This window comes from Dicentrarchus labrax, unplaced genomic scaffold, assembly GCF_905237075.1.
Source record: "Dicentrarchus labrax unplaced genomic scaffold, dlabrax2021, whole genome shotgun sequence".
In the NCBI taxonomy this organism is placed as follows: Eukaryota; Metazoa; Chordata; class Actinopteri; family Moronidae; genus Dicentrarchus; species Dicentrarchus labrax.
This window is the reverse complement of record NW_026136722.1, coordinates 5,891,695-5,916,652: the sequence shown is the minus strand read 5'-3', so window position 1 is coordinate 5,916,652 and position 24,958 is coordinate 5,891,695. Positions and strand designations below refer to the sequence as shown.

The window sequence follows — 24,958 nt, the reverse complement described above, 5'->3', positions numbered from 1 at the left end:
ATCCAGATGGTCAAAAATGACAAACAGCTGTGAAATTGTTTTTAACAGTTGCCTGTCTGCATGTCCAGTGTTTTAATGGACATCAGTGTCAAGGGTGTATGGTGGAGTGATATTAATTTAAAAAAGGACTCATTTCTCAACTGGAGTTCCAGTGATGTGGTAAAAGTTCACTCACCTCCAACTCACTCTGCACAGTTTACAGTCCATTCACACGTGTCCCCATCCACCATTTCACTTAAATTTGGCTTTTTTTCATTCTTTTTCTCTTTTCATGTATGGTTCTGAAGAGCTCAAATCTGTGTTTACTACTTCCTTTTTGCAAAGTGTGACATGGGCAATATGCATGGTGGTGTATCTCCACATGGGTTTTAGTGGACCAGTCTGAGTCAAAAGTGCAGGGCCGATTTGTATTGCCAGTGCATCCCTAATGGCTCAGTGTCTCTGATATCTTTATCTTTAAACCCCTGCTCACTTCAGCAGCCGCACACAGAGCAACACAAGGAAGCCCCCTGCATACATATCCTTTTTCCCCACAGCATGGAATAGAATAAGAGGGAAAAAGAAGAAAGTAATTAGAAGGGAGAAAACAGTACCATGTATTATCACTTCAAACCTAAAATGGACACCAGTGTTCTCCAGGCTCTGCTGTTTCCGCTAAAACCAGCTGGCTGTTAGTTATGGTTACATAACTAACAGTGCTAGCATCACTCCTTGAAGACGGGTGCACAGTGATCATTTGGCTTAATTCTTATCAGCATCACTTGTGTTAGGTGTGTAATGTGCCTCACTATTACATGAATATAAATAAATAATAAAATGTTAAACACTAAAGGACATTAGCTCCGTTTAAAGTTACACCTCTGAAATGTATGCAATTTCCCTCACATCAAAATAGTGTGAGTAGTCTTTTGAGTCTACAGTCGCTTGTATGTTTTGAGCACCTTATGTCTTTTGTGCTTTGCTGCATTTGAGTTTCTCATTTCAGAAAAAATATTTCTTGAGCATGAGAAAGTCATGACCTCTCCATCTGTATCTATGCATGCAACCATCTCTTAATTAGCTTGATACAATGCCTACACGATGGGAGATATGCAAGCTTGTGATCTTATAGTATGTGATTTCTTGGTGCGTTGAAAGAGCAATGAAACATACCTAATTATGCTTGAAATGTTTCCCAGCACTTTACCGCATGCAAATTCATAATATCATCTGTTCTCAACAAGCAAATAATGCAGGAGGAAATCTCCTTTACACATGAATAAATAACAAAATCAGTCAGTTGTGTTGTGGTCATCTGGACAATTCCCATTTGTAATTTGATTATGCAAACATCCAATTATAATGCCTCGTGCCGCATGATCTTTGTGAGTTCATCAGAACAAGAACTCAATTCAGAATGAATAATGTTTACAATATTCTGTATATGCTTCTTCCCATTGCATGCTATGAAGTACGTTGTATACCCACATAGAGTTGTGCCCTTCAAAATATCAGATATGTAACCATGCTTTTTCCAAAATGTATGATAATGCAGATCTTTGCTCCTTTAATTAACAGTAATTATCTAAACCCCCCCCGAAAAATGGCATACAGTTATTATTTGATGGCCCTAGACCAGTGATTCTCAAACTGGGGATCAGAAATATACACAGTAGTCCTATATCTCACCATTTTTGTTGATTTAAAACCACTAATTGCAATTGCTATTTTTTATTCTTTGGTTTAATCATGCTAAATAAAGTTTAATAATGTGTCAGTTCTGGAGATCCCTGTGGACAAAAGCAGTAGTGTTTACACTGCCTCGAGTTGTAAAGATCTTGATCCGGCTAGCGCTTGCATTTGTTTTTGAAGCGAGTGAAATAAATAATTTTCTAACACACTGTTTGCAAGATGCATGCATAATAATGTAACATTAATAACTGTAATATGACAATGGGGAAACATTCATACACCTACATTACATCCCAGCCCACAACTAACATATTTGGTTGCTCAGTATAGTAATTTGCTAAAGTTATTAACATTTGTTATGTCTTCATTTTAACAAGCCAATTAAGAGGGTACACACATGCACAAAGACTTTTTGACATAGGAAAGTGAAAAATAATTTGTGTATCTGCCCCATGATTTGGATCTACTACAGCCTGTGCTACATCCCTGTAACAGGTTTCATTCAAATTGGGCCAGTAGTTTTTCAGTAGTCCTCTTGACACAAACAGCACTGAAAACATAACCCCTTTGGTGGACATAATCATCTGATCTGTTGCAGAGTACACCTCATAAACCGTTGTTTATGTGTGTGCATCAATGCTCATAACAAGGCTCTATGAAGCAAAAACACCAAACGCTCCTTAAATGTTTTAATAAACACCCTGTAAGGCAAGAAATTGAGGCTGCCAACAAAGGTTTAACCATCGAAAGATAGCAGGTGTGTGAGTCAAGAACCGAGCTGATGTCACGAAGTCGGGGGAAGCAGGTGGGCCAACTGAGCTAACGGCTGAGAGGGAGCCTGCATCTGGTAAATGTGTCACTGTTGGTTAGATAACAATGCCAAAGGCTCAATCAAGCATGAACCAGACATTCTGGAGAACTTTCTGTCTTGTTCCTCCACATTTCACACCCTCACAGACTTATAACGCCAATTAGAATTGAAATGAGACCAATTTCATCGAAGAAATACTGTTGTAAATTGTCACCAGAGGAACAGCTTACCAAGAAATCTCAACATTACTGCAAATCACCACCAACATCGCTAAATTAGTTAACCCCCCAAAGACATTTTTCAATTGCATTATAATTTGGGAGTAGGGGGATGTTAAATTGATCGTATATGCCCACTACTTCCTACTTGACAGCCCCACTGACAGTAGAAGGAGTAGAAGGAATGGAAATAACAAATACCATCTATCTCTCTGTTGTCTACCCATCTGTCTTTCTGTCTCTGTCTTTCCTTCAAGGCGCATGTGCCCTTACTGCCAGGCGAAATCTGCCACTGAGGCTCCTAACTGCACAGCTTCAGGCGGGTGAGACGAAGAGAGTGAGAGAGACAGAGAAAGAGAGAGAGAGAGAGAGAGAGAGAGAGAGAGAGAGAGAGAGGGAGATAAGGAAAACAAGGAGAGTATTGGTGATAAAAAAATAACGTGACAATAAAAAATAACTTGACATCAGAAGAACTGTAGATCTCAGTTTTTGAATGCTTGTCACAGACTCCTTGGCTGTGTGCGTGTGTGTGTGTTTACTGTATGAGTGTTTTTGCATAAACCTGTCCTTCCTCAAGGTAGTCTGCTGAATCATGAGTGTGATTCATGAGGAAACCTTTCAGTGTGTGCGTCAGTGTGTGACTGTATGTATAAAACATGAATGTGTTTCTGTGTGGATGTTAATGTATGTGTATTCATATGTGTTTAATGTGTGTGAGCGTAATGCATGCTGGGATGTGCCTGAGGTGTAGCAAAGGCACAATTCAGCCCTCAACAGTGGTCAGCGGTAATTTGGACATACATTACATATACAGTATACACATGCATGCACACACATATACCCTGACACACACTAAGAGGAAGGAATTATTTTATCTCCAGAGATGTCCAAGTGCACTCTTTGGTTTTGTCACATTTCGAGTTAGGCAGGTTTTTTTGGGTTAGATTTTGGCATGTCTACAATTATGCTGCAAATTGGTCCTTTCAGCACCATTTTAGAAGGTAAACCAAACTCAATCTTCCACTTTAATCACAAGCAGACTCCTCAGTTTGCAGAGCTGCATAAATGAGTAGTAACCACTGATGTTGTCAGCTATGCCTGTGAACAAAAAAAAAAAAACAATAGTTTTCCAGCCTGCCAACAGCCACAATGTAAGTCTATGTTTTAAACAAACCTTTGGCAGAAGGGTTTAGGTTTTGGATTGAGTGCTGGTGTCACCACACTCTCTCGTAGAACATTGTGGATTAGAGGGAGAATGGGGACTTTGATAATCCCCCCACATCTCTCTCTCTCTCTCCCTCTCTCCCTGCTACTCTCTCTCCCCCTCTTTCTGCATCTACCTCTCGGGAGGTGAATGACAAATCCCTGTGGCATGGGGATGCTGTGAGAAATGGTAAGATAATGTCAGGATACTGTTAGGACAGGATTTTGTTCGGGGTTTGAGGGGTTTTCTGATTCTGCTTTCACCACTAAAGAAGAAAAAAAATCAATAAACCTTTAGGGATCATGTGATATTGTTCGCAAGCATCCACTTTAACCTATATTATGTACAAGAGAGTTGTGTAACATTTATATAACTTACATTATCCCAAATGTTTCAAACAGTTTTCAAACGCAGATAAATCTTTTAGCCTAATTAATGATTTTATTCAGGTAACATTAGGCTATGTTTCTTTCTTGCCTCTAGTTGCTATAATGTTACTCGTTACTTTTGTTACTCAGCCCTGCAAAAGTGCCTTAGACAACTCCAGATCCTCCACATCCATATACAGAATTCTGTAGTTAACTCACGTGGACACAGAAAATGAGAACAGTATGGTTTATCAAGCAGTTTATCATGGTCTAAACTATACTCAGAGCGAAGCCGCTGTGTTTAGCAATGGCTATCAGTAAGAAGCTAGCTAAGATGACACAAGACATTTAAATTAGACAACTCTGAAGTTGACCAGTAGTCACATTTTTCCTCTTTAGGTAGAGGCTAACTGCCTGCCCACTCCTTTGACTCCCGTCCCACGCTAACACAACACAGATCAATCTCACACTAAACACAGAGAGAGAGCAAACTGATGTCAACCTTCCGTCAGAGTCAGTGTAAGACCTGTTTATTAAATAGGGGATGGAGCTTCGGGGTCTGAAAAGTGAAGCTAATGCAGAGGTGCCTTCTTTCTAAAGGACAGCAAGGCGAAGCTCCATTGGTTGCAAACAGAAGTTCGATTGTACTCAACCTACTGACAAAATGACCCTCCTTCTTACTTAATTTATTGGCTAAGAAAACAGTTTCACTCTGAGTTTATGGTCTCCATCCCTACTTTCAAGTCTTCCTCCATACAGCATGATGTTCATTTTTTAAATTATGGTCCCATTTAGAGTAAAATAGACGATAAAGCAGGATATAATTCATGGCATGATTATCTTGTGATTGACAAGTCATTCTCAGTGAGTCTGTCCAAAACTATCAAACTAGTGATGATCAAATATGAATCAAGCTTCTGTTACTGCATTGCCTATTTCTCTCCTCAGATGTTTTCAGAAGCATATTTTAGTGCACTGTTGATCTAAAATATGGAAAGTTTGTGACCAGGCCGCCATTTATTCCAGCTTCTAAATTGCCCAACTCACAGTGACATAGAGGCGTTGTAATGTGTATCCTCCCCAGATCCAGGCTCTCATCAAAATATGGTCACTTCTGGTTCCACAAAAATAAGATGGCAACAGCCATTATGTCAAACTCAAGGCTTCAAAATGGGGCTCCACAACTAACAGAAGGTTCACAAACTGCAAACAAGCAGACCTAATAACTGACTGTGCAGCCAAACAATCTTTTTGTTCTTTCAGTTTTTTATGTTACTCTATTAATTTGTATATAGCATTAAGTGTTACTTAAGGAAAGAGAGCTCTAATTGTAACCCCTGGACTCAGTTATATTGTAGACATAATTTATTTGGAAACTAAATTCACTCCAAGAGGAACTCTGGAAACTGAGTTATATTATGGGGAATGTTGCATGTACATCCATTAATGTACATAACTTATAGTATGTTCCACTTATAAAACAGCACACACCAAATAATACTAAAAAAACCTAAATTTGTCATGCAGTTATGGCTTATTGAAACAAATACATAGAAAAAACACAACATCATGATAATCTCCACCTCTCTAAATAAGAGGTTAGCGTAGATCAGAGACATAATCTATGTTTGTTGCAGCTGAATCAATTACGTAACAAACAAAAAAACTGTGGCCCAGTTTACATGTGACATCCTTAAAATAACTCTGTATTTGTTTGTGTCAGTCATTTATGCAAGCTGGGCAATTTATTTGTGCCTGAAAAGATCAGATTTATATTTATAAATCTTAAGTAGCTCTACTGCAGCAACATAAATTTAATTTGTGACTGATACCATGCTGGTGTGGGCTGTGTTGATACGTCAGTGGTGCCGTATCCACTGTATTCAGGTTGTGATTGAATACTAAAGAAAGAATTTTTATAAATGTACACTGACTAACCCCATCTCTCACACCAATCTGACAGAATAAAACTTTTTTAGGCAACAGATTTGTGCTTATTGTCTTTATCAACTCATGCCTGCAATGGATTGTTTATGAGAACAAAAACAAGAACACTCAGAATTTATAGAATGTTCATGCCTCAGGACATTGCCTTCCCAATTCTGAGGGTCCCTTAACTACAGTGCATTCACATTTCAATTAATATTAATTTTATGTGAGCTGTTAACAATTTATTTAGTACAGTAAGGAAACTATCACAACCTTTTACTTGAAAATAAAAGTGTTTCCATTTTCACATATAAACCACAGCACGGTACAGTGCCACATACACACACTCACATTCTCACACACACACGTCTAAGCTTTTGTCGCCTGGCTGGTGGATTAAGTGAGAGCATTTGTGAAATCATTTGAACCCCTAGGGGTGCAAAGAGGAGTGTAGACGGTGTGTGTGCACATACGTATACGTCTGTGGCACTATGCTTATGTATGCAATGTGGTGTGCATTTGGCTAAGGTTTGTGCACATTTTGCAGCGTATGTCTGTCTGTGTCTTGGGCCTACACTGTGCCTGTGTGTTTCAGCTCTTCTACACAGCAGTAAAACTGCAGTAAAACAAGTTTAAAAAACATACTGAAAAAATGAAAAGGAAGAACAAATGAACTTCCCTTGGCTTGTTTTAACAGAGGATGTACGGCAATCAATATTATTATTGACCGAGGGGAGAGGTAGCATTTGTTTGACTATCGATTACTTCAAGCCAACAGCTTATTTCTACATTTTAGCCTCCAGGACTCCAGACTTTCAGCCTGAGAAGCTGACTAAGCATCACAGAGCATCTGAAGAAATCTGAATGGGTGAAACTTTAACTTTTTTGATATGAATGAACGTACACGCACATACACACAGTCAAGGAGTCTGTTTGTGTAAGAAATCAGTGGGCATGCTAAAACAGCTTCTGAGGTCAGAAGTGTGTCTACAGGCTGCGGGTTAGGGTGAGAGTGAGAAACTACAATCATTCCGCCCTCCAAACACCTGCCTGTCTTCCAGTGGTGGAAAAGAACTACATTTACTAAATGACTGTGCTTCAGCACAATTTTGAGGAAATTATACTTTACTTATGAACTGGATTATGCTATTTTCTACTTATACTTTTTTATTTGACAGCCATAGTTGCTAGCTACTTTGAAAATCAAGATTACACACACAGAATGTCAGAACAGTGACACATATGTTTTGAATGAAATGACAATGATGTTAATAAACTTAATACAACCCTCTTTCAGTGGGATGCTGCTGCCTAATGAGTATTATATATTATACTATTCAGCTGCTAATACCTTTTTACTTCTACTTAAGTAAAACTGTGAATGCAGGAGTGGTAATTGAGCATGTTTAACAGTGTGGTATTGCTACTTTTACGACGGTAAAAGATCTCAATACTTCATCCAGCACTACCCACTAGCCCAGCAATGCTTCTGACTTGCAAAACTGTGTTTGTATGCATGGATTTTCCTCCCATCTTACCCATCCTACCCACATTGAACCCCACCTCTCTCTTTTCCTTTACCTCTCAATTTATTTCTTTTGACAATGTGACATATGTGTGCTGCAAGTAAAATTCATATTGGATTGAGAAGACAGACTGAATGGATGAATGATGAAGAATGGATAAACCTTTCTACTTTGGGATGCAGTAGCTCAGGAAAAAGCTCTCAGAACTTTGGGGCTTCCAGGATTTTCTGTTTTGCTTTTTGTTTCTGTCTCTCATCCAAACACAACTTTGCATCACAACCCGGCAGGTTATAGTGACTCTACAGTGCTCCAGGTTATAAATATGGATTTTACAGGATAAACAACATCAGAGTAAAAAACTGTAACATACGGATTTAGGATAGTACTGACTTACATCGTGATGACATTTCCAGTGTTACACACAGGTGATCTATCCCCAGAACTCAACAAACTGAACAAATGCTGTTTCAGTAAATAGAAAAGAAGACTATATTCCTTAAAATATGTTGCTGATACAAGGCCTTGGCAAGTAATTTATTTGTGTTGTTGCTGGCCTTTCAGTTTTTTTAAATATATATGATAATTATGTTTAGTGAGTAGGAAGATGCATGAGTATGCAAAAAGAACTTCAAATTAAAAACACATAAAGCTCTTTTTTGTTAGTATCAAGTAAGAGATTAGCTCCAGCGTGTGTAAGACTGTATGTACATCAGCTCTTCTTTAAAAGTCCCTTACGCAAGCTTAAACAGTAAGGGGTTATCGTTGAGCATCTGAAGTCCAAGTTCAATGCCGACTTTAGTCCTGTGTGACAAAACGCAGCCCCCTCATTCATTTAAATTGTGCCCATCTGTCTGTTTGGCAGTTGTGCCAACACAGAAGGCTCCAGCAAAAAATTACAGGGTTGTTCAGGAAATAAGTTCAACATAGCTCAACCATTGCTGCAACAAAATCCAATGTTGTATTTCGTTGTAACATAAGATAAAATAAATGCAGCCACGATAACTTTCCAGAGTTGTAAAATCTCTTTAGTCTTCTAAACTACTTTGCAGTATTGAAGACTGTAATAAGCTTTCACCCTCATGGATATCCTACTCAAACTGGCCTTCCTGGATCATGTATTTTGTATTATTTTTGAGATTTTATTATTTTGGATATTGTGGACATTGTTTAGCGTTTGGCACTATTAAAAAACCCTCTGCTTCTTGATTGATTCTGGACATATTTTGCAGGCCAAGACATTGAAATATTCAGTTTCTCTAGGCCATGGCAGAAATTAGAAACAGATGCTTCAGTAGAGCACACCACCACATACTCATCATCCAACTAAACTGTGCCTAGATGTACAGACACACATGCACACGCTTGCACACACACAACAGAGATACTGTCTCTCTGTGAAACTGCAGATGCAGAGTGGGTGACAAAGCTAAAATATTTATACCCAGATCTTAGCAGTCAAAGAGAGGGAGAGAGATGGAGGGAAAGATGGATAAATAGAGGGAACGAGGGAGAGATTCAAGAAGAAAGCAGGCTGCACGAAAGAGGCTATGGAAAGTGTCAGTGTGTGTGTGAGTAAATGGAAGAGAAGAGTGATAACAACAGAGAAGGAAAGAGAGAGATAGAGATGAGATGAGTGTGCAGCACAGATGCCAAATGAATCTAGGGCATTTCAGAAAAAAACAAGGCATTATTCCAAAATCCACTTTGTACATGTGTGCACGTATGTGTGCGTAATTGTATTTCTATATTTATGTGTGTGTGTGTGTGTGTGTGTGTGTGTGTGTGCATGCGTGCGTGCGTGCGTGCGTGCGTGTGTGCATGCGTGCGTGTGTAATGTACAGGCAGATATGTAAGCATCCATCTCATATGAGTGTAACATGCCAGAGGCTGAAAAGTTTTTTTTTTTTCTGCTCAATCTTCAAGCTTTTAATTCAGCACCCTTTAACAATTACAGAGCTTTCTGCATCATACTCACTCTTCTTCCAGCATGTTCTCTCTCTCTCTCTCTCTCTCTCTCTCTCTCTCTCTCTCTCTCTCTCTCTCTCTCTCTCGTCTCTCTCTCGCTCACACACACACACACACACACACACATATCCACAGTGAGATTTTTCACCGAACTCAAACACCGAAGGATTTTGTGTGTGCATGGGTGTGGGTTAAAAGGGGTGGGGGGTTGGCACAAAGCAAGATAATGGCAGATGGTGTCCTTAACACACATACAGTAAACACACACACACACACACGGACACACATACATATACTTAACACTGACTATACAAATAGTACGGCCTCATACAGAGAAGAAGTAGTACATGTGTAATAGCTCATAATATACACACATCCACACATGCGAATTTCAGTAGGGCTTCATCAACTTCAGTGAGCCGCAAGTGAGGCGATCCTTAAAATCTCATGTTATGTGTGCAGGTTTTTTTTTTTTTTTTTGGTGACAATTTGACAGTTTTCAAAGATGGTGGATCATGTCTTTCTAAATTTTAGTTATTGGGCTCACAATAATGTGTTGTACTAATACACTGCACTAATATATTTTAAATGGCTGGAGGTACTAGTTCACATAAAAAAACTCCCACACATATAATTATGTCTGCTTTATTTGTCAATGTTTTGAGTCAAATTGTGATTTGGATTAAGACTTATTAGTTAAACAGTTTTGCACTGAAAATATGAGTAAATCAGTTGTGTATTAGTGCATAGTGCACTGCAGTAAGAGCCTGAAAATAGCACCCCTAACAGTAACAACTGCATATTGTATGAGTCACGTCAAGCACTTTCTTCCTCAGGAGATTATTAAATGCGTCCAAACGCTGGGCTTCACTGAAAATCAGACTTGTTGAATTAATTTTTCCTCCTTTATAACGTCATAGAGGCACTCGACAGCACTGTATGGCAGCAGAGGTCCAGGCTTTTTTAGCATTAGCTTATTTTGAGAAAAAAACTAAAACATTATTAACTTACGAGATCCATTTTGTGTGAATTTGTGAGTTGATCCAGAATGGCAGACATTCAAGAATGTATTTTTCCCCACCTATATCAGGTGCTAGGATAGTGTTTCCATTTGATGTAATGGTGTTGCCAAACCGAATAATATATGGCATCATATCTCATCATAATATGTCATAGAGATTCAATGAAATGTTGACACAATCATCTGTGTGGTCATCGTGTAACTGTGTTTTCTACATTTAAAGAAGCATTATGGGAAACATGAGGTCCAAGCTTTTAAGTGCCAATGTAGCACATGCAGCATGTAGTAGTGTGTCTACAGTATATACTGTAATTTTGTTTGTGCTAGTGTGTGTGTGGGGGTGGGTTTGTTCCTTGTGGCTGGTCTACACGTATACTGCAGATGTTTACAGACTTCAGTCAACAACATGACACGCACGTCTTTCTGTACCAAAGAGAGGCGTGGATGTCCATACACACATCAAACCACTCACATACACCACAAGAGAACCAACACCTTCCCTCAAACAGACACGCATCGCTGCATCCTCCTCTTTCTGCTCAACAGCTTTTCCCCGTCAAAAACATTTTGTCAATGTCAGGTCACATTGCACCACTTTGTCACTTCAATTATAGTCATAAAGCGCTGAGTTGTGAATCTATTAAAGTGAGAGAAGTAATATAATATCATCGGATGATTGGCCTCTAGATAAAGATTGCTGTGGGTTCATTGAACATTGGTATTTGGATTCCAATAATTTCCTAATGGTGGTTATCGATACCCATATTGCTTACAGTATATTCCATTAATCTACATGCGGCTGGTAATGAAAAAGAGTATGCCTATGCAACCTGATTGAAATGAATGAAGCATTGTTTGTAAAGTTGGATTCAAACTGGATTCAGGTAGTACGTGTTGAGTTTGTGCCACTTTATGCTCAACAAAGCAATGAGATACACATTTTTCTACAGATTTCCCTTCTCCCTATTTATATTTCAGTTAGGTTGACAGGTAAGACAGACGACTGTACCTGCCTACCAGGGTACCTGCCATTCAATGTGGTGTTGAAGATTTGTGGTTCGCTAGCTTCTCATACTCCCTTTCAATTCTTTGCCATTCTTCTTTTCTATATACTTTAACATTCTTGTTTAGCGTCTTTATGTGTTTCATGTTCCTCTTTGTACATCTAGGCACATCCCCTTTATGCCTTTCCTGGTTTCTCCTGTTTCCCTCCCTCCTTCTCTGTCCCCGTCTGCACTCTTTTCATATCTCGTCCTCCCATGGAACGGAAAACAGTGGTTTCCCTTATCAACACCTCCACAACCTGCAAAGTTACAGCTAATGACACCGCATCTCAATTCCTCAAACCTGCAATGCTGTTGCATTTTTGAAACTTTGTCAGCGAATCTCTGTCTACCATGTCTCTCAGTCTCTCGCCCAAGGGGACCTCCCACAGGTTCCTGGCAGTGAAGGAGTGACGGTTGTTGTGAAACATGACTGTCGTATTGATTGCACAGAGCACCGCAACAGCTGGTAGGCTCAAAGAGAGCACAGTTTGCTATGGCCAAGAATGTGATGTGGAGGAGTAAGCAAATGTGAATGTCTCCCAAGGGTTATCCCTCTCAAGATCTTTGCATAATCCTTCCTGATGAATCTAAAAATCGATTTGGAGGGCGTGGCTGGGAAAGGGAGGCCATGGGGAGGTGGAGCTGGTGGGGAAGGACAAAGATCTGAGATTGCCAGTTGTGGGCCAGAGAGTTGATAGTCCTGATTCCCTGGCATATACACTTAGGATTAGTCATATAAACACACAGCTAACATTACGCACTATAACAACCCGGCAATTGGGGAGGCTGAAATCATACTGCATCATTTTATGCAAAATTTTGCAGAAGTTTATTTTCTAGTAATCACATTACATTTGTCTGTATCATTTGTCTAGGAGGATACAGTTTCCTTCAACTCTGACACTAACATTAGTGAATATTTGAAGATGGAGATCCTGAACCCTGCAGTAGCCACAAAATTCAACACAGCGACACCATCTAATGCGACCTTAGAGAGGCTTTTCAGTCTGGGCAGTCTTGTGTTGATTCCGAGGAGGAACAGGGTGTCTGCCACTGCTTTGGTGGTAAACATGTCAAATAAGTTGGACTGGTATAGTATAAAGCCATAGTTTGGTTGGCTTGTTAAATGTAGTTCATATTACATTACCTCAGGCACTTTTGTGGAGTAACACGGAAGGAATGTAACGAGCAGTGTAACAAATTACTTTCTACAGGAGTAATTAAGTAAAGTTACCCTAACAATGGTATGGATGATACAGATGATGCATAACTCAGTTAAATGCTTAGTTATAATGTTAGTTAAAGGCCAAATCCACATTTTTATGACCACATAAATTGTGTGTTTGTATAATTAATTAGAGAAGCTGAAATTATACTCTGCTTTTACCGCTGCTTTTTCTGACATATTGGCGTAAACAGACCTTTTACAGCATCGGTGGCATTAATACCTTGTTGTCTACAACAGTGATTCTAATTTTGGTGGTGACATTTGTTTGCAACTGGATCACAGATTGTGCCTTTAAGGTTACATTGTATATTCAGCATGGAGTTGCTAATGGCAACGACTTAACAAAGCCACGCGTTGATCACGCGATAGCATGTGGTTAGCAACTTAATGATAGAGATAATGAGTGGTAGAGTCAGTCAGTCAGTCAGTCAGTCATCTAGTCAACTAAGCAGCCCATGACCCTCCCGCCCATCTGCTTTCTTAGTCCTTTAGTAAACATCATCGTAACAGAAACACACTCTACACATTACTATTGCATGACTATTGTATTTTGTATATGTTTTCAACTCTTAAGGTATGTGCTGTCACATATGAGTAGTATAAAGTATCTAAATGGGATTAACATCCCTGTATTTTGCTGTAGTAGCATCCCATCACTCCTTGCAATTCACCACATCAGGACTACCATCCACTTCACCTGTATCCCGAGTGCAAGGTAAATTAATGTGCCTTGCCCTCTGATTGCACTGAGGTCAGGAAACAACAACGGCACTAATGGCTCTTCTTATTAACTATTCAATAACTACTCAATTGTTGCAGGCAATCGGTAGAAATTCCAGTTAACTCATGAATTGTGAAGAGAGACTGCTCAAACATTTTTCTTCTTCATTGTAGTTCAAATTGCCATAGCCTCTTATTTCAATCACCCATCAGACTAAATGGCACCTTGATTTAGAGTATTCCAACGAAGAGTATTCAGTATTTATTATTTATTTTATAAATAGATATTTCAAATGTTATTTTGGTGAAATTAGGTCTTCCCAGGTTTTCTTTGCTGAGCCCTATTTTATTGATGCTCCAGTAATCCAGTCTTGTTGTTGTTGGTATTTTTTTCTTTTTCTTATTTCATTCACCCAATGAACCTCACAATATCAGTTTGCATGCCTTCACACGAGAAATAAACAGGAAGAAAATTACACTTCAGGGTTTTTCCAGTGTAACATCCATCACCTCTTGAGAGCAACCCCAACAGACAGTGCTATGGATTCCCTGAATTATGGCTAACGTAGTTCAATAGCATCCTGATGAACTGAAGATTACATAGCAACAAGGCAGTGGGTTTGGTAGGTGGGTGGTCATTATTCAGGTCTCCCAGGCCTGCCTTCCCTACTGATTTGCTCTCCCCTTTTTCCTGGTACACCACTGATCTGTGATTGCAATTGATTGGAGACTGCTCATCATTCCTCCAAGGGCAACATCAGGAATCATCGACATGAGGAGGAAATGGATTTAGGGAGATAAGCAGAATGGGACAAATGACTGCAGTGGGTGGAGAGAAAATGAAGCAATCTGCAGAAACTAAGGGCTTGTAATGAAAGAAGGAAATAATGTGGGGCATATAGCTTGACATGTATCTCCTTAATTCAAGTGGGTGTGGCCAATGATTGATGGGGCCAGGCTTATGGTCCAGGCACTAGGAGAGGTTTTCCCTATTAACTGTAGTGAGATAAAATTTACTACACTAAAAAGGAATCCATCTACTTAGCACACCCATAGACCCTGTCATTTTGAGAAGAACCTGATGGAGCACTTATTAACTATTGATCAGCAAAGAAACTGTGCTGTCTTATTGACATTCACCTCTTTATTTTAAGACTAACATCAATTGACTCTAGCAGGTTTCTTGACATCTGTATTGAATTCAAATGAATCACAAGCTATAGAAAAAAGACAAACATAATGGCACCTATTGCAATGCAATAAGTGCTATACTTTATTAATTTGCACTGAACACTCAGCAGTTAGTTTATAACTTTTGAGAGTGAAATGAGTGATTGTGCTGAGAAAAAAAAAAAACAGTCAGTTTTCTTATTCCAGCCAAACACAGAACTAAAATTCTTGACTCTTCTATAAGTATTTCCTGTTACTATTCTCCAATCACCTAAGTGAGCAAGAAAACGATGCCAGCGTTTAGATTATACATGCAGATCATGTTCAGGCATACACTTGTCACATCTTAGAACCCTTCAATCTCTCCAACATGTGGCGCTTACAGCCCACTAAAGCCCGTTTCGCGCTTGGTCAGCACAATGCGCTGTCCATGCATGGAGCTGAGGCACTGCACTCCGTCCACCGAGCACTGCGTTAAGGACACACATGTCTGTTGGTGGACTACAGACCTATCTACGGACATTGCTGAATCATTTAACCAGTGTAGTGATAGATGAATTTAAAAAGAAAAAAAATCTTGTTCACAGTCGCTACGTGTTATCTCGTGCCTGGCAGTCCAAAATGTGTGGGCGAAGGAATCTGTGTGGTCCATCGGTCAGTAGTCGGACACTGTTGCTGCTGCTGGCAGGAAATCTCTCTCTCTCTCTCTCTCTCTCTCTCTCTCTCTCTCTCATTCACTCACGCACTCACACGCACGCAGGAGCACTGGATAACTAAAGGCAGCCGACAAAGAAGCCCTCATTGCAGGTAAAGTGTGGCGCCTGTCGTGCAGAGAGCTCCACACTGCTGGAAAACTGGGGGCATTCACCCTCAAAACACACAAGCTACAGCACAAGCACACACACACTCGCGCGCGCGCACGCGCCCATCGCCAGTTTTATCCCCCTGCGTGATTCCTCCCTCGATACTAAATCCCTTCTTGCACATCTGTCCATGGCGCGCACTCTGCCCGTCCATCCTATCCCTGCAGAACCCCAGCATAAATACCAGCCTGGCTTCATGTGACACTTTAAATCTAGGGCCACATATTTTAATCACTTCTTTTTGGCATTTGAACCCAAAGATGCCGAAATAGCGCGTCGTTCAACAACTGTAGCAAAATGAGGAAAATGAAGATTAATACCCAGCAATAAAATCTTATTCCATGCACGTACAACGTTATCCAATATCACCAGTCTGCTCAGAATTTCACTTAATGCAAATCCCAAACAGAAAAGAAAACATGGTTTCATGCCCTCGTAAAATCAACCATATGGGCTTCTGTTGCACCAAGAGGACTCAACCCAGCAGAGCGTTGGAGTCTGTAGTGCAGGTGCATGCTCGCTCTGCCGTCGCTTGCCTCCATCGCATACATCATACCAAAGCAACATACAAAAAATAAAATATAATTGATATTAAAATCGTAACATGGAAACGTGCATTTTGTACAGTACCTTCACTTATTTCCCTTCCAAATGATGCGTCCGTTGGCCGAAGCAATTGGAGAGATTTTTTTTTTTTTCATCCACTGCTAACGTCGCAGGCTCAGCAGCACGGCGGGAGAGGATGACTGAGAGAGAGAGAGAGAGAGAGAGAGAGAGAGAGAGAGAGAGAGAGAGACCTCTGCGGAGAGTAATATAGTTGAACTGCAGTGGGCATCTGCCTCTACAGCTGTGTTCTTTTTCTGTGAAGTGAATACCTGCAGATACACTTTGTGGCAGCACTTACCTTCATTAACGATCGTGGAGTTGAAACATAGCAAATGGCATTGATATGATATTGAACAGAGTGATGGAGACACACATTTATCAATGAGAGGTAGTCAGAATCATATATACCTACTGCATAACCCCTTATTCCCTTCACCATTAAAAGACATTTAACAGACATTTTAGACACAAAAACAGAACTTATTAGCCTTTGTATTTCTTCATTGGTGATTACTGTGAGAAATTAACATTTGCTGTTGTAAAGAGTGAAAAAGGGGTGGGAAAGGAGAGGAGGAAGAGTGGAAGGATCTTGCTCCATTGCTCCAATTCTATTTTGACATATTTAGTCATATCAACAAACAGGGATGTGAATTATTAAAAACATAAATGCAAAAAACATCACATGTTGTAAGCACATTGCAATGATTTGGGCCAATGGAAGATGTGCAATTAAATATTAATTTTTGGAGGTATTGCTCTAAGCTCACAATAAATTTAAACTAGTCAGCAGGTCTGGCTGCTTTAAGATGATCAGAGCCCATTCTATTGTCAGCTCCCTCCCAACTCTATTTCTCCTCTTTCTCCACTCCTTACCACTGATATATTACATTTTTGTCCACATACACATTTCAAGCTTTAAGAAGAATGGAAGATGGAGTGGGGCTGTTGGAGGTGAATACGTCTCCGGCAGTTTGTGAATCAAGCTATAGAAACAATCCAGGGCTAGGAATGAAAAAGCCCTGATGATGTTCTGCATGCGTGTGTGGGCGGCAGGGAGGTTGATTCTGCTTGTTTCACATGAAGGAATATGTTGGAGGTGTGATCATACTCAATTAACACTCTTTCCCTCCCCATTTCTCACTTACATCTTTTCTGTCTCCTTGTCCTTCTCACTCACAAAAACAAACGTGCACAGACACATGCTAACACACGTGTATACTTCATCTCATTAACTCGCTCTCTCTCCATCTATGTCTTTTTTTTTCTGTCAGTGGAGGACTATTAGCTCCAGAGACTGATGTGGCACTGAGAGTCTCATTAATATCTCCTCATTATCGGTGCCCGTAGTGTTAAGCAATAGCACAATCGCTTGTCTTGGCATGATGCTTAACACATCTGTTAGGCTATATACTGCTGCTACTGGGAGCACATGTAGTCATGTGTGATGAGCTGTTTTATATATATGCTTTTATACACAATAGGCTACATATACCAGAAGCAAATAAACAGCTGTGCCATTGCACCAATAATGGATAATGATGATTTCTTGCATCAAAAGTAATTTATAACATCTGAAAGCTACAGATGCAACCTCAATACTTAACACCACACAACTGAGTCTTAGCACTGCCGTTAAAAGTGCTGCAAACTGGGAAAATCCTCCTCTAATAATCCCATCTAGACTTCATTTGGTCAGTTCTGATCTTCTATTTTCCAGAGACTGCATTTATTGGCTGAATGCAATCTAGGGAAATTAGCAGATTGCAAGAGAAAAACAAGAACAGAAGGCAAATATCAGAGCAGGGGAGAGAGAAACGAGCCGGAGAGCGTGTTTCCTGACTCACCCTCCATTAAGCCTGGCTAAGAAGTTTTTGGTTCCATCTTTACCTTTGCACACCTGATACAATTAGTGGCCTCAAGCTGGCTGAGTGTGTGTAAGAGTTAAGCTGGGAGAACGACACACTTAGAAGACTGTAGAAGATGTGGTATGAGTGAAGCAAACGTGAACCATGAATATCAAAAGATAGGTCATGTAAATCAAGATATTAGTTTTTGAGATGCTTCTACTTTATTTATGGATGTGTGTCCAGTATTTTTGAGGCAAAATGTTTGACCTGATGGTGAGTCTAGATGAAAGATCAGTTGGGTTTAAAAAGCCTAATATATCTGTACCAAACATCATTGCTCTCTGGGCAGTATTTGTCGAGATTTGTGTTGTGTTTGACACACAGAAGGGCAGACTGATTGGCCATTGTCAGTGCCCTGTCATTAGTGGCCAATTTGATGTTAGAGATGGCTTATATTTCAGAAGCATAATTTTGTCTGAGCACAAAATGTTAGGTATCAGGTCTAGTGCTGATTGTCTTACGGGACCGAAAGATGCTGGCCTGCATTTCTTAATAGCTCCATGCTGTCTAGTCATAAATAATTCTATCCTAACTTCACTCTCACGTACAAAGCCACTTTGATGCATGGGACTCTTTTCTTGACAGCCAAACAATTAATAGCTGCTCTTATATTCTCAAGTTACTGCCAGGGACTTTAATTTTGGATCCTTCTTGCAAGGTTAACTATTAGTGTGAAGACAAGCAGGGTCGTCATCATGCCACTGCTTAAGGTTTTGAGGCTATGACACTGGCTGCTACATTAATGAATCTAATTTCAAACGCCTTCCTATTCCAGAAATCTTTCCAGCTGGGTGCATTCCTCTTGCACTTTTCTACTTGATTCATTTTTTATCCTTTTCCTGGGAAACTACTTTGGTGCACTTTATCAGCTCCATCTGCTCATGTGAAATCACTTTTAGCCCTACAGTCATTCTTTTTTGTAATCAAATATATATACTTTTTTTGTATATAGTTTTTACAATAATAAAATGAAGAGAAAATGTCTTTAAGGAATTAACAGAAATGCTCATTTTCATTTCAGCTGGCTAAAGGTGTCAGTGTGTGAATGGCAGCAGCTGGCAGTTGCCAGAGTGCCAGTATTACACCATAAGGAAGAGAGACATAGTTAACAAAAGGACAACATGTAAACAGACTATAGTGACATTTGCTGACATGCTGTTTAATGTGCTGTCGATGTGCAGTTAATTAGCTATATATCCTGAAAACTGACATTATCAGTGTGCTTCTCCCCAGAGAATATTTGTTTGCTCGCTCATTCAACAATCTAAGGTGCAAAACAAGACGTGTTCATACCTAAAAGTTAGATAAGGACACTTTAACATTTCGGGGTGGCCATGGCTCCCACAGGTCACCCTTTGGCAGCACCACTGCACTTTAGCAGGAAGGTTAATGAGGATCTTGTTTTGTGTAGCAAGATTTGATTGGCTGTATAAAACAAGGTTTACATCTATGTAGACCTAATGGTATTACGTCAAATTGATGCAAAACTAGAGGGCATAAAAAATATTATTATTTTCTCGGTGTCTTAGTTAGGTTCCCATGATGACAATTATAGGGATAAAATGACTGCTCTAAAATTGCAACAAGACTATGAATTTAAGATGTTGGAGGTACAGTACCATGAAATTCTACCCAAAAAAAACATAAGGCTATGACTACAGTTTACTTATGTTCCTGTGTCAGCTTACTTATGTTCCTAGCCTAGTCGATTAAAGGGTTCAGGCTCATACAGTGTCTGTTGCTTTAAAAAGGCTGTGAAATAAAACATCAAATCTTCACTAGGAAAAGTTTAAAGTTGTCACAGCTGCTATCTCAGTTCCATCCCGGGTCCTGACACCTTTCTGGCACCCATTATCTTTGGCTGACATAATTTGACAAACTCAAACGCATACCCAACATATTCAGTTCAGATTGCAGGATTGTTTACCAGATGAGGTATCTCAGCTGACTGGCCTCACGACTCGAGCGCTGCAAGTGTGTTTCCATGGTAACCAAGTATAGTATTGAGAAGAGGAGCAAAGAGTGAGAGACACTGACGCTAACCCTGAGCACTGTATTCTCTCGTTTATCACTCCTCTCCCTGTCCATTTTTTTTTTTGGAGGCGGAGGTAGCTTGAATATCATGTCAAAGCCATGGTAGCATGATTGCCTGAAACACTGGTTAGATACTTTAAAAGTGTGTCCTGACAATATTTGTGCATGTCCAATGCCGTTTCCAAACCATTAACATTTTTGCCTTTTGCAGCTCCAGCCCACCAAAGTTGCACCCATTATTGATTTACATAACAAATGTACTTGTTTGGAGGTTGCTAGAAATGCTTTGACACCATTTGGTTGAATTAGCAGTAACTGGAACCTACTACAGCAAATTTTAGAACAGGGGCCTAAACATAGCTACTACAGGAAACATGAGATAATGGCTTTTATATGAAGGGAAAAATTTCTAAGTCACAGAAATACAAAATTGAAGACCCCTTTAATTGTTTAGTGAATGTATATATGTGAAGCAGTGAAATTAATTTGCAAAATGTAGAACTTGATGACCAGATATTACTGTTATCATGAATTCTCTGTAGTGATGTATCAGGTTGTTTTTTTTTGTTTAACCTTTATTCAACCAGGATATCACTTGAGATAGAAATCTCTTTCCGAAAGAGACCTGTTAGCCATCAGAATTCTCTGTTCAGTTGTTTTCCAGGAACATATGAGAACACTGATTTGTACATGCATTTGCCACCAGGGACCTTCTGCTTTGGAACGACCTGTATGATGAGATAAGTTTTGCAGAATAACTGACATTTTTTATCAACTTGCCTTTACATGATGTAGTCTTTTTACTTTATTTAATCTATTTTATGTTATTATTTATTTTTATTTTATTTTAAGCCTTCTGTTCTGCTCTTATTATTGTGTTTTCATGTATTTATAATTGTATATGTTATTATATTATGTGTATCACGGCTAAAATTTTGCAATGTCTATCAAAGTGCTGTTTTTGGGTGCTGTATAAATAAAGTTATTAATGAAAAATCAATTAAATTATTATTATTATTATCATCTTCTCTCAGTTGTTGCATGCTCGTGAAAAACTGTCACAAACAGAATTTACATTAAATAAAATCACTGTTTAGGACACGTGGGAGGCCAAGGAAGTGTGAATGTTGGCAGTGTCATCAGTGCCCTCATGCCTGGACAGAGCTGAGGGCATCATCGCAAAACTCAGCAATAAGCACTCAAGCACACAGAATGCAGAGTTCCAGCTGATCCTTACAGGCGCTGCACATCAATAAACAGGAATCTGAATGCACAAAGTTTCTCCTACATTTCACATACATACACACGTAAAATCTCTCACACACATACACATACACAAATTCTTTAAGATACAGTCCCACATACAAAGTTACATGGTTACATTTCTACACACTCAAAATAATAAATTGACTTCCCTAGAAAACAATAGGTGATGCAAAATCCAGATAATATCATGACAAAAAGTCTGTCATACTATAGCATTGTTTTATTCAGTCTTTTTGCATAATAAATATAGAAACTGTGCATAAAGCAGATTGATAAACGTTCCTGCACTGCCTGGCACTTGAGAACTCATATACATTATTTGTATAGAAGGTGAACTTACACTGATGTGCTTTAATGTTTATCCTTTGAATAAAACAACATTGCCAAGTAACTTTGCATTGTTTAAACCTTCTGTCCTTGAAAAAAAAAAATATGACAGAAATGATATATTTCCTGTAATTTAGCTGGGCTGTTATATGTGAGGTTGCTTTCATTAATTCCAATGAAAGTGAATGCATAAAACCAGCAGCAGATAAAAACAGTCCACGTGGGCTGTTTATGTAAAATATAGTCCTTTGGCTACATCTAGTTGTAGTCATAGAAAACTACACCAAAATCAGCAAGTGCGTCCCATCTTCTACAGCATATTGGGTCTGACTCACAAATTTCAAGCTGGGTCCTGTAAGATAACTGGTACGGTTCTTAAGAGAGATGACATGAGGTTGCTGCAGAGGAGTGGTTGGCATATACATACATAACATACGGTCTGCCAAGTTCTTCCAAACTAAGGAAAAACTTCCTCTGGTGTGACACTCTGGAAACCATTCTAAATTCCCCTCTGGTTGAGTTCAGTGTAGTGCCCTGGCCACTCCACCACAAATTGGCATGTGTGCCAAAAAGAGCTGGGTAACACTTCCACACTGCTTCTACTGTTCTAAAACTTGATGCTTCTCACCTACAGTATCGTTAAAAACCAGTGACACTTTAGTATCTAATATCTGCATTGCTAAAGTTTGCATCACTGGATATCTAAACTATAGATTTTTTTAGCTCCATTAATTTTTTGCTAAATGTGCAACACCTTGTTCATCAATATTTTACAATAACTGATGCCTCTGCCTATCAACACCTACTGCGAGCTTAGGCCTGTGGGCTGAGCAGTGCCAAACAGTAATGTTAGGGAAAACAGCCAGGATAACACCATCACACGTTATTCCAATGAGAGTTGAGAGAGAAATTCCTGAGTCAGATGTTGCAGAGCAGATATAAGACAGACAATCCCTTCAGCAGTTTGATCATCTAGCTCTATGGGTTCAATAGAAATGGTTTGTTTTTGTCCATATCAGGCAACTGAGCCCTCAGGTATAGTAACGGTTGCATGCTCATCTAGCATTAGACTGAGTTGGGTGCACACACTGTACAATTCATTCAAACAGTTTTCATTTCCGCTGAAATATTTTTCTGTATATTTTCATACACACTATTAGCAAATAATTGTATGCAGTGCAGTACTTGAGCTGTAGTGTCTATTTTTTTAGACTGACTATTTATTAGCTAAAGCCTGTACTAAGGTGTCTCCTTTCACCTTATAAATAATGCCTGCTGCTGTTAAATGTGACCATTGCTGTTTTTTTAACTTTAAAAATTTATTTTTTTTAATTAAAGGTCCACCATCACAGAAAAGCAGCTTTGTGTGAACCTTAATTGTGTATGTGGTGTGCTGTGACAGTCCTGTGTTGTGAACTTTTACCCTGTACTACAAAGATCTCTGTGGTGGTGAAGGTGTATTTCTGAACATACAGTATCTATACAGTAGCAAAGCATCATAGTGAAACCAAAAAAAAATGGTTACAAAGGTTATAAAACTTCCAAATTGCCACGGCTCTGACAAGTATTTGCCAATAAGTCAGTTCTAAAAGACTGTTCCAGTTTCCCGAAGAATCCTGCCCTGAGCAAAGGGCACACTACCTATTTTCTGTTACATAAGCTTCCTTCTGGATTTCCTAAAGATGATGCAAAGCTTCCTAGGAAATGGTGGCCCTTGACAGGAATTGGTTGCTTGAAAGAGTTGTTACTTCTTAGTTGTTGCAATTTTTTTGTGGATGCTGTTGGAGGCGCTACAGCTCTACCTGTTGGTCTGAAGGCTCTATAAGGTGCAGGTCATCCAGAGAGATGGCTTGGAACTGTTTGTCTTTAGGAAAGTTGAAAGTGGCAATTCATACGTAATGTACATAAAGTATAACAATATATTACAGACTCTACATCATATATATTTTAATGTATTTGGTTAAATACACCATTTGGTATTCTAGCATAAATTTATATACACTTTGTTATATACATTTTATCAACTGATAGAGGAAGTGAAAACATAATTAAAGTATACAGTAACCATATAGAGTACTGATTGATTAATAGTAATTCCACCATTGCCATTCAATCAAAGGTTTTACATTTAAGTACATTTAACAGTATCATGAGCAGTGTTTGTTTTTATTATTTACAGGAATAGTCAAAGACCACCCTCAAATATTGAAAGTCATGCTTGAAATTGTATTTTTAAATTATGTAGATGTATCTGAAATTCCCCCCAATCAATTCTTTTTACTTGTATTCTGCCATAGTTGATACCATTATTTCATGCATAACTATATTGAACATACACTATGTTAGGTGCGATACATTGCATGTAGGTGTTGTAGGCTGTGGGGTAGGGTTTGAATGGTTTCTGGTTTTGCCAGCCCGGTCTGGTGAACTAGCTTAAGAAGCTAGAAACAAGAAGCAGCTCTTAATGATGTCAACCCTGTAATGACATTCAACACAGGGGAGATCTAAGAGTGTCAACAAGGTGATCCCTGCATCCCTGTGTGTTTTCATGTCACCGATATAATACATTTAAGTTTAATATCCTTGTGTGATCACTGTGTTATTCTGAATCAATGTGTGAGGTAAGTGCAATTCAAATGCAAACAATGTAAATGAATATTCTTGGCTTTGCTTGAATTTGTCTTGTAAAGTCTGACACACCCTGAAGTGTCTCAGCTCTCATGTAAATGAGATACAAATAGAAAGAGTAAGAAACAACTAAGGCATGAATGTTTGTTTTAGACAGTGGGCTGAGGGTGTGGGCAGTGACATGTTTGTCAAACCTGCCACACCCAAACAAATGAATTAGGTGGACAGATGGTAACAATTTCAACGAGTCTTCACAGGGTTTTAAAACATTAATCTGTTAAGGTAATTTCATTGCTATTTTAGTTTAATGCAGTGGTTCTCAAACTGTGGTAATGATTGATAAAAAATTGTGGGGTGGTGGGACTAACTTTGTTCAGTTTCTGAACCACTGGTTTAATGTAATAAGTTACAAGAACATAGTGTAGATATTACAAAGAAATTGCTTTAAAA

The 24,958-nt window shown here is 39.1% G+C and overlaps 1 protein-coding gene across 2 annotated transcripts in view; it reads right to left on the bottom strand.

Moving 5' to 3' along the window:
* Positions 1–16,664, bottom strand: part of LOC127356594 (protein phosphatase 1 regulatory subunit 29) — a 74,964-nt gene extending 58,300 nt beyond the window's left edge. For both annotated transcript variants that reach the window (XM_051388464.1, XM_051388463.1), the window contains exon 1: positions 16,371–16,664. The gene's annotated coding sequence lies outside the window, so the exon portion shown is untranslated. The remainder of the gene's footprint in view (positions 1–16,370) is intronic.
* Between the last annotated feature and the right edge of the window lie 8,294 nt (positions 16,665–24,958).